Source organism: Tachyglossus aculeatus, unplaced genomic scaffold (assembly GCF_015852505.1).
Source record: "Tachyglossus aculeatus isolate mTacAcu1 unplaced genomic scaffold, mTacAcu1.pri SUPER_30, whole genome shotgun sequence".
In the NCBI taxonomy this organism is placed as follows: Eukaryota; Metazoa; Chordata; class Mammalia; order Monotremata; family Tachyglossidae; genus Tachyglossus; species Tachyglossus aculeatus.
The window spans coordinates 1,940,117-1,951,306 of NW_024044837.1; the positions used below are offsets into that span (position 1 = coordinate 1,940,117).

General features: G+C 47.7%; 1 pseudogene; it reads left to right on the forward strand.

Moving 5' to 3' along the window:
- The first annotated feature begins 3,155 nt into the window (after positions 1–3,155).
- On the forward strand, positions 3,156–4,718 carry LOC119921782 (annotated as a pseudogene).
- Positions 4,719–11,190: the final 6,472 nt, after the last annotated feature.

Here is an 11,190-nt window from a genome sequence, read left to right on the forward strand (position 1 = left end):
AGTTCTGCCTGTTCTGTTGGGTAGGGACTGTCTCTATGTGTTGCCGACTTGTACTTCCCAAGCGCTTAGTACAGTGCTCTGCACACAGTAAGTGCTCAATAAATACGATTGATTGATTGATTGATTGGGTGTACTTACAAAGCTGTGGCACAGCAAGCAAGCAAAGGAGGGGGTCCGAGTCCTAATCAGCAGGCAGGCTCTACAGGGCTCAGTCTAATGCCTATAACTAATAATAGCAGCGATGCCTCCTATATATGAAGCCCCCTTGTACCAGTTACCCCTCTCCGTGTTCCCAGGATATCTATCTGATTGGGACAGTTCCCGTTTCACAATCTTGTTGTGTAGCCGTTCCGTGTCCTTGCTGTGGATTGTTCAGGCGGAGGGAGTGGGTGAATTCACAATTAGGGTACTCTTCCCACAGAAGGCCTCTTGGAGATGTGATCTTAATAAGACTTGCTTAAGGGTTGCTAACTAGTTTTACTACAATTTCACTTAGCTCTCACGAAGGTTAGATTCAAACTTATATTAGACAATAGGACTGACCCCATCCTCAGTCAGAACAGCATAAAAGAAACCCAGGCACAAAACACATCTATGCCCTGCCTAGACTTCATTCATTCATTCATTCAATCATAGTTATGGAGCAATTACTGTTTGCAGAGCACTGTACTAAGTGCTTGGGAAATACAATTCAGCAACACATAGAAACAATCCCTGCCCACAATGGGCTCACAGTCTAGAAGGAAGGAGACAGACATCAGAACAAGTAAACAGGCAGCCCAGGGTGGTGGCTGGAAGAGGAGAAGGTGGAGATTGGAAAGCATAATGGCATAGTGGGAAGAGCACAGGCCTTGGAGTCAGAGGGTCACGGGTTCTAATCCTGGTTCCGCCATTTAACATTATCATAATTATTATTAATAATAATAATCATATTTAATGAGCACCTACTGTGGGTCAAGCAATTTATTAAGTGCTTGGGAGAAAACAATAATAATAATTATGGTATTTGTTAAGTGCTTATAATGTGCCAAGCACTGTTCTAAGCTCTGGGTCAGATAAAAGTAATCAGGTTGTCCCACGTGGGGCTCAAAGTCTTAATCCCCATTTTAAAGATGAGGTCACTGAGGCACAGAGACGTTAAGTGGCTTGCCCAAGGTCAGACATCAGTTAAGTGGTGGAGTTGGGATTAGAACCATGTCCTCTGACTCCCAAGCCCGTGCTCTTGTCTCTAAGCCATTCTGCTTCTCATGTGTTCTAATCTCAACTCCACCACTTATTATCATTATTATTATTATTATTATTCGTATTATCAAGTGCTTACTGTTTGCAAGGTACTGTACTAAGTGCTGGGGAGAGAACAATGCAACATCAAACACGTTCCCCGCCAGGACGAGCTCATAGTCTAGAGGGACCTGTGTGCTGTTGGGCCCTGGGAAAGTCGTTTCCCTACTCTGGGCCACGGTTACATCATCTGCAAAATAAGGACAAACAAAATGGGGACTTCTCCCACTACCAGTGATCTTTAGTCTCAAGGGTGTCAAAGGTTACCAGCTGCCCATGGACTCAGAGGCAGGGATGCTTTCTCTGCCATGCAGGCACCTACCAGCATGGCAGTTTCCTGCTGAGGTGGCCCTCACTTTTCCATTCTCATCTAAAGACTTTAAACACTTTCCTCCCCCTGGGTTTTTTTAATGGCATTTAATAAGCGCTTACTATGTGCAAAGCACTGTTCTAAGCGCTGTGGAGGTTACAAGGTGATCAGGTTGTCCCATGGGGGGCTCACAGTTTTAATCCCCATTTTACAGATGAGGTAACTGAGGCACAGAGAAGTTAAGTGACTTGCCCAATGTCACACAACTGACAAGTCCTCCTAGCTCCTGCCGGATTCCTGATCTGGCGTTGACTCGGCCTAGGGTGATGCCACCGGGTGCAAGGACGCCTTGGCTTTATTCTAACTGCTCTGTTCAATGGTCTTGCATTTGAAAGGCATTTTGAGTTAGGAGACAGTTTGAAGGCTGAGACTATGCAAATGGATTTTCATTTTCCTTCTTCCCATGAGCAGTGTAATCCCTGCTTCAGTTGCAATCTTAAGGTGCATAATCAATCAATCAATCAATCAATGGTATTTATTGAATGCTTACTGTGTGCACAGCACTGTACTAAGTGCTTTGGAAAGTATAATATAATAGAGTTGGTAGACATGTTCTCTGTCCACAGAGAGCTTACAGTGTACAGGGGAAGACAGACATTAAAATAAACTACAGGTGGGGGAAATAGTAAGTAGTTAATAGTCACGCCTTCTCTGTCCATTTTGTGGACTCCTTCTCTGTCTCTTTTGTAGACTCCTCTGCTGTCTCCCACCCTTAACGGTAGGAGTCCCCCAAGGCTCAGCTCTGGGTCTCCTTCTATTATTTATCTACACCCACTCCCTTGGTGTTCATTCACTAACACGTCCAAAACAAAACTCCTTATCTTCCCACCTAAACCCTGTCCTCTCCCTGACTGTCCCATCACTATAGACAGCACCACCATCCTCCATGTCTCACAAGCCCACACCTTGGTGGTATCCTAGAACAGTGCTTTGCACATAGTAAGGGCTTAACAAATACCAACATTATTATTATTATTATTATTATTATTATTATTATTATTATTATTATCTCATTCAACCCTCATATTCAACCTGTCACCAAATCCTGTCTGTTCAACCTTCACACCATTGACAAAATCTGCTCTTCACTATCCAAAGAAACTGCCACCATATTAATCCAAGTACTTATCCTAACTCATCTTGATTACTGCATTAGCATCCTTGTTGATCTCCCTGCCTCCTGTCTCTCCCCACTTTGATTCATACCTCTTTCTGCTGCCTGGATCACTTTTCTACATAACCATTCAGTCCATGTTTCCTCACTCATCAAAAACCTCTATTGGTTGCTTATCCACCTCCACATCAAACAGAAACTCCTTACCATAGGCTTAAAAGGACGCAATAAATTTTCCCCCTCCTACCCTACCTCCCTGATTTCCTACTACAACCCAGTCCACACATTTCTCTCCAAAAATGCCCACCTACTCGCTGAACCTCTTATATAGAATGATTAACTCCTAAAGCAGGGGACAACTCATTTGAATGTGTTTGGGAAAGAGGAGCAATGCAGGAGACAGCAAGGCCCGAGAATATAAACCAGAGACTCTCAAATGAAAAAATTCGCCAGCCTCTAATCCCAGCCCAGCCAGACATCTTACCTTCCGAATGGAAAGCGTGGGGATATATCTGCTATCAAAATTAGGGAGTCCCTTCAATAACAACAATAAAAAGAATGATGATGATACTACTACTACTAATAATAATAATAATGATAGTATTTGTTAAATGCTTACTATGTTCCAAGCACTGATTTAAACACTGGAGTAGATACAAGCTAATCAGGTTGGACAAAGTCTCTGTGCATATACGGGGCACACAATCTAAATAGGAAGGAGAACACATATCCCCATTTTACAGTTAAGGAAACTGAGGCCCAGAGAAAGTAAGTGACTGCCCAAGGACATACAGCATTCAAGTGGCAGAGCCATTATTAGAACTCAGGTTGTATGAATCCAAGGCCTGTGCTCTTTCCAGAAGGCCACGCTGTTCACCTTTACTACTTAGTCTACCAGTTCTTTCCCCAGCAACTGCACAGGCCTAGGAACAGACAGAAACAGGATATGATTGCTTCAACCTCCCATTATCCTGCCACGTTTCCCCCAGCAGATCCTCTGGCTCCATAGAGGGGGGAAACCAAACCGGCGACTTGGAATTCCTCCTCCTGGGACTGTCTGACCGAGCAGAACAGCAGCAGCCTCTCTTCATCCTGTTCCTCTGGATGTACCTGCTCGGGTTTCTGGGGAGCCTGCACATCATCCTGGCTATCGGCTCCGACCCGCACCTGCACACCCCCATGTACTTCTTCCTCACCAACCTCTCCCTGGCCAACGTCTGTCTCCTGTCCACCATGGTCCCCAACATGCTGGACAATATTCAGACCCACAGCAAATCCATATCCTACACTGGCTGACTGGCGCAAATATACTTCTTCATTCTGTTCGTAAGTCTGGACGACTTTCTCCTCACCGGGATGGCTTATGACCACTACGTGGCCATATGCCACCCCCTCCACTACACCACCATCATGAGTCCACGGTTCTGTGCCCTGATGGTTTCTGGGTCTTGGATCATCAGCAGTCTCTATGCTCTGACACATACTTTAATGGTGCTTCGAATATCCTTCTGTGTATACAATAAAATCCATCACTTCTTCTGTGAACCTACTCAGATCATAAAACTTTCCTGCACTGATCCATTCATCAACGAAGTAGTGCTCTTTGTTCTTGGAGCTCTGTTAGGGATAGGTCCCCTTACAGGCCTTCTGTTCTCTTACAATCGTATTTTCTCCACTATTTTGAGAATCCCATCTGCCAGGGGAAGGTATAAAGCTTTCTCCACCTGTGGCTCTCATCTGTCCGTGGTCTCCTTGTTCTATGGTACTGCCATTGGGGTCTACCTTGGCTCCCGGTCCACCCACGCAGCCAGGAAAAAATCTATAGCGTCGGTGATGTACTCGGTGGTGACCCCCATGCTGAACCCTTTCATCTACAGTCTGAGGAACAAAGACATGAAAGGGGCCCTGAGAAAATTCCTCAATAGGAAATCTGGCTTCTTCCAGAGATTGTAATCCCTTCGTCTTGGTTTTTAGAAATTCTTTCCCCTCTCATCCGCTAATTGTCAGTGTTCCATAGCCTCTGTTCTGGGCCCCTACTTAGCAGATTCTGCACTTACAAGCTTGAGGCATTTATTTACTTTATTTACCATGTCAATCTATCAATAAACCAATCATCAGAATTTATTGAGTACTTACTGTGTGCAGGAACCTGTTACAAAGCGCTGGGTAGAGTACAATACAACAGAGTTCGTGGACACATTCTCTGCCCACAACAAGTTTACAGTTGAGAGGGGAAGATAGATCCTTATATAAATAAAACAATTATGGATGTGCATATAAGTGTTGTTGGGTTGAGGGTGAGGTCAATATAAATTTCCCAAAGGTAACAAATCCAAGTGCACAGACGATGCAGAAGAGAGAGGGAGTCAGGGAAAATAAGGTTTAATCAGGGAAGGCCCCTATGCAGATGACTCCCAGTTCTATCTCTCTAACCCTGACCTCCCTAACTCTGACTTCCAGGCCCCTGGTTTTTCCCCTAAGCCATGATGCCTCCCCACAAGCACCATTCTAATCTTGGTTCTGTTCCTGGGTTCTAATCCCACATTTCCTCTTGCCCCTAAAACAGCTTCACTTGAATGTCCCACCTGCACCTCAAGTTCAATGTGTTCAAAGCTGAACGCCTCACCTTCCTTCGTAAAGCCCCTCTTTCTCCATCTCCTCCTAATTCTCCTCCTCCAAACGTTCCTCTCTCTAGCAGTAACTCCACTGTTCCCAGAAGCTGGCTGCTTTGCCATGATCCTTGACCTCCTCATTCTATTTCAATTCTCACACTATTCTCCTTCTAAAACATGTCAGTTCTTCCTCCACATTTCCTTAATCCACCCTATCCTCTCCATCCACGCTGGTCCAAGCCTGAAATCCTAGCCCAGCAAGACTACATAAGGTATCAGCCTCATCGCTGCTCTTCCTGATTGAAGCTCTCCCCCTCTCTAGCCCATTCACTACACTGCTATATGGATCATCTTTTTTCAGCACCACTCAGCACACCAAGCCAAACTTGTTCACTATAAATTTATCCATTCCTGTCTTAACACTGCCCTCTCCTCTGCCAGGAAGAACTATTTTTCCTCCATTATTGACACCCATGCCCATCACCCCCATCAGCTCTTCCGTACATTTACCTCCCTCCTCGGGCCCCCTGTTCTTCCCGCTCCTCCATCCCTCACCCCCAACAATCTGCCCTCCTACTTCATTAGTAAAATTAAAACCACCATTTCTGAGCTCCCCAAAGTCACCCCTTCCTGTTCTCCATTCCCCGGCTCTCAACCTTCTCTGCTACTCTCCCATCCTTCCTAGCAGTATCTTCAGATGAGATCTCCTCCCACCTCTCAAGTGCCAATCCATTCACCTGTGCTTCGGACCCAATTCCCTCTCATCTTATGAAAACTCTCACCCCTTCCCTCCTCCCCTCCTTAACTTCCATCTTCAACCGCTCACTCTCCACTGGTTCCTTCCCCTCTGCCTTCAAACATGCCCACGTCTCCCCCATCCTAAAAAACCCACTCTTGACCCCACTGCCGCTTCTAGTTATTGCCCTATCCCCCCCTTACCCTTCCTTTACAAACTCCTACAACAAGTCGTCTACACTTGCTGCCTCGAATTCCTCAATTCCAACTCTTTCCTGGACCCCCTCCAATCTGGCTTCTGTCCCCTACCCTCCACCACAACTGCCCTCTCAAAGGTCACCAATGACCTCCTACTTGCCAAATCCAATGGCTCCTACTCTATCCTAATCCTCCTCGACCTCTCAGCTGCCTTCGACACTGTGGACCACCCCTTTCTCCTCATCACACTATACAACCTTGGCTTCACAGACTCAGTCCTCTCCTGGTTTTCCTCATATCTCTCCTGCTGTTCATTCTCAGTCTCCCTTGTGGGCTCCTTCTCCCGCAGAGGTTATATTGGTAGTGCAGGGGAGGATTTCGGGTAGATTCCTGGCTTATTCTACCTCCCCTCAAAGGAGTGAGGAGACTGGTCATGGTTGTCCCTTGGTTTGCACTGAGAGATTCTCAGGACTCGGCCTGGGGGATATAATCACTGAGTTTCAGGGACAGCCGCCAGGAGAGCCCAGGAGATTCATTCATTCATTCATTCATTCATTGACCCGTATTCATTGAGTGCTTACTGTGTGCAGAGCACTGTACTAAGTGCTTGGAAAGTACAATTTGGCAATTAATACAGTCAATCCCTGCCCACACCAGGCCTACAGTCTAGAAGGAAAAATGATATTTGTTACATGATCCTATGTGCCAAGCACTGTTCTAGGCACTGGGGTAGATATAAGGTAATCAGGTTGTTTCACCTGGGGCTTACAGTCTAAATCCCCATTTTACAGATGAGGTAACTGAGGCACACAGAAGTTAAGTGACTTGCCCAAAGTCTCACAGTCAATAAATGGCGGAGCTGGGATTAGAACCCATGACCTCTTTCCGGTATATCCATGCTCTTTCCACTAAGCCACGCTAAACTGTCCCCAGTAAGATTGCATTATCATTTCCAGATATCTCCCTCAGCAGAGCCAAGAGGGGCCAGGACAGAAACCAGAAGCTGAGTGTTTGTTTATCTCTAACAAGGAACTCAGGGAACCATGGAGTGTGGGTCCCAAGGGCCCAGAGACTCTTTCAAATAATCCTGCCATGAGCCCCTTCCCATCCGCACTGCCCTCGTGAGTGAGGACACAGTGCTCCTGACTGGGACCCCGCAGTCCTGCGTCCCTCTTCCCACTCAGCCATATCAATTGTTCTAGGAGTTCCCCACCACAAGCTCATCCCCCGAGGGTACAGAGGAGGTGGACGGTGTGTGCAATGTATATTGACCTACCGACCTCAAGACAACATGCACAGGTAAGGTACCTCCCCCCAAGCCAGCCCACAGGAGAAACCCGCCGCTCCTGTTCTCCTGTTACCCACTCCTGACAGGACAACTTCAGCCTTCACATTACTCTGATATTGGGACTACAGCATATTTCAAACCCACTCCTCGATGGAAAGCTACAGGGTTTGGGCATCCTGAGAGTGGGGTATGTGGCCTCACCGTCCCGATGATGGCCATCGTGGCCAGGTCTTCCGGGTGGGAAGTGGAGCCATAACCCCCGTCCCTGATGGCCAGGGGCTGGGGAGGGGGCTGGGAGGGGGGCATATCTCTGGGTGAGGTGCAGACCCCCATCAGCTTTCCACTGGAGTGTGGGTCCTCACCTCGATCCTCCACGGGCTCTTCCTCTCTGTTATATGTTACTGACCACATTTAGGAGAGAAGCCAACAGCCACATGTCTGGGCTGGGTGCTCCAGTCTGGGTATGAGGAGCTACTCTTCCTCACTTGAAATGCCAAGCCTTCCATGTTCAGGTTGGAACACCCTCAGAGCCTGCTCAGTCGAAGTCACAGAACACCCAGGGACTTGTTGTCTGGGGGTTCTAAATGAAGGAAACTTCAACCCATCACCAATCTATCAACCAACCATATTTATTGACCGCTTACTGTGTGCAGGGCACTGTACCAAGCACTTGGGAGAGTACAGCCCAGCAATATAACACACATATTCCCTGCCCACAATGAGCTTACAGTCTGGTGGGGGAGACTGACATTAATATAAATAGATAATAATAATAATGATGATGGTATTTGTTAAGCACTCACTATGTGCAAAGCACTGCTCTAGGATACACATTCCAGCCACTCTTGCTTTCAGATCACTGACAGAAAAGGGAAAGGTTTCCAACTGTGGGATGGTGTCTGTCACAATGACCTTTTTTCTACAAAAGCCACCTGGCTCACCTGGTAGTGTGTCTGAATCATCATCATCATCATCATCAACTGTATTTACTGAGGGTTTATGTGTGCAGAGTACTGTACTGAACCCTTGAGAGAATACAATACAATGGAGTTAGCAGAACAAGTCAATAGTGTGCAGTGTATCTTCTCCTCTGGCCCCTGATGCAAAGGATGGAGAAGGTTTAGGGAGGGCCAGAGGTCGTTGGAGGTCAGCAGCTTGAGCCATGCAGCAGGAGTCAGGGACCAGTGTGCCAGAGACTGGGTACACAGGGGAGCTCTGTTCTAGCGGTATCTGCTGGCTACAGCGTGACAAATGATGCCTGGGCTGGGTTTCCATGGCACTTTTGTCTATCAGTCTGGATGCCATCTGAAGGGGGTTGTGGTGGTGCTGCCCTCTGCGAGTTTGGGGTATTGCCCTGGGAGTTTCTTGGCTAAAATCCAACAAGACTCCCCTGATCCCTACCAGGCCTAAAAACAACCTGCCCGAACCGCGATGTTTCACCACAAAAACTGGAGGTTACCATGGCAACTTTGTTCACTTAAACTTTACCGTTTCATGCTTCTCCTCTGACAGGCAAATTTATTTTTCTTCATTTATGGACACCCATGCCCTTCACCCCTGTCAGCTGTTCTGGACATTTAACTCTCTCCTCAAGCCTGCTGTTCCTCCCCCTCCTCCATCCCTCTCCCCCAACAATCTGTCCACCTACGTCATTACAAAAATTAATACCTCAGGTCTGAGCTCCCCAAAGTCACATCTCCGCCTTCGCCATCCCCCCACCCCACGGCTCTCAACCCTCTCCTCGCCTCTTCCATCCTTTCCAGCAGGATCTTCAGAGGAGATCTCCTCCCTCCTCTCAAGTGCCACCCCCTTCATCTCTGCTTCAGACCCCATTCCCTCTCATCTTATAGAAACTCTCAGCCTTTCATTCCTCCCCTCCTTAATTTCCATCTTCAACTGCTCACACTCCAACGACTCCCCTCCCTCTACCCACATCTCCACCATCCTAAAAAAACCTGCTCTTGACCCCATTGCCCCTTCCAGTTATCGCCCTTTCTCTCCTACCCTTCCTTTATAAACTCCTAGAGCAAGTTGTCTACACTCGCTGCCTCAACTTTCTCAACTCGAACAATCTTCTGGACCCCCACCAATTGGGCTTCTGTCCCCTCCACTCCACTGAAACTGCACTCTCAAAGGCAACCAATGACCTCCTTCTTGCCAAATCCAATGGCTCCTACTCTATCCTAATCCTCCTCGACCTCCCAGCTGCCTTTGATTCTGTGGACCATCCCTTTCTCCTCAACACATTATCCAACCTTGGCTACACAGACTCCGTCCTATCCTGGTTCTCCTCTTATCTCTCTGGCCATTCATTCTCAGTCTCCTTCATGGGCTCCTCCTCCCCCTCCCATCCCCTAACTGTAGTGGTTCCTCAAGGGTCAGTTCTTGGTCCCTTTCTGTTCTCCATCTCTACTCACTGCCTTGGTGAACTCATTCGCTCCCACGGCTTCATCTATCATCTCTACGCAGACGACACCCAAATCTACATCTCCTCCCCTGTTCTCTCTCCCTCCCTCCAGGCTCGTATCTCCCCCTGCCTTCAGGACATCTCCACCTGGATATCCACCTGCCAACCAAAACTCAACATGTCCACTCTTGAAAGAGATCTAGCTTCACCCCTGAAATGGTTGGGTGGGTGGAGGGGAAACTACTGTAGCGATTGGACCACCCCCTGCAGGCACCAGAACCCTCATTCTTATGGGAACTCCAGACACGAGGAAGACAAACAAGGCTGGGAGAGAGGATTGGGCTGAGCGTTGCAGAAATAAGTGTGCTGAGCTTAAAAAGAAAGCAAAAGTAAACTTATTGAGAATTCATAAGTTAGGAGTTGGGGGGCATTTGCTAAGAGTAGGGTGCAGGGCAGCTGTGAGCACCGTAAAGCCCATCTACAGTACCCAGCAATTCATTCATTCATTCATTCATTCAATCATATTTATTGAGCTCTTACTGTGTGCAAAGCACTGCACTAAGTGTTTGGGAAGTACAGGTTGGCAACATATAGAGACGGTCCCTACCCAACAGTGGGCTCACAGTCTAGAAGGGGGAAGCAATATTTTTTCAGCACCAAAATGAGCTAGGCCCACGTTTTTCTCCTTAATACTAAGTTGGCTTGGCCTGAGAATTGGCATGAGATTCCTTGGAGAAGGCTCAGGAGAGAGCCTGAGGGGCCACTGATGATGGACTCCGAGTCTCTGACGGGGTGTTCCATGGAGAATGAAGAGTAGCCAGACCGGGAGAGCCCAGTGCTGTGCCTGGGGGTGGGGTGGAAATAGAACCCGCTGCACCTTGTGTGGACACACACACGGGCCCGGGAAGGGTGGACCCAGGACCCCAGGAAGGCTGGAGAGTGGGAGCAGGAGACTCTCCGGTGGACAAATACTCCAGCCAGAACCCAGCCCTCCCAACCACATTTCCAATAAAGCTGGGGAGATGTCTGAAATCAAGCAGCAGGGGTCTCTCCACTGATTGCCCTGTGCTGCCCCGGCACATACACATTAAACTGCATAAAATCTAGACTGAGTCTGAATCAGGATGTGATTGCTCCACCATGCCAATCGCATGCTATATCTCCCCCAGCAGATCCTCCAGCCCC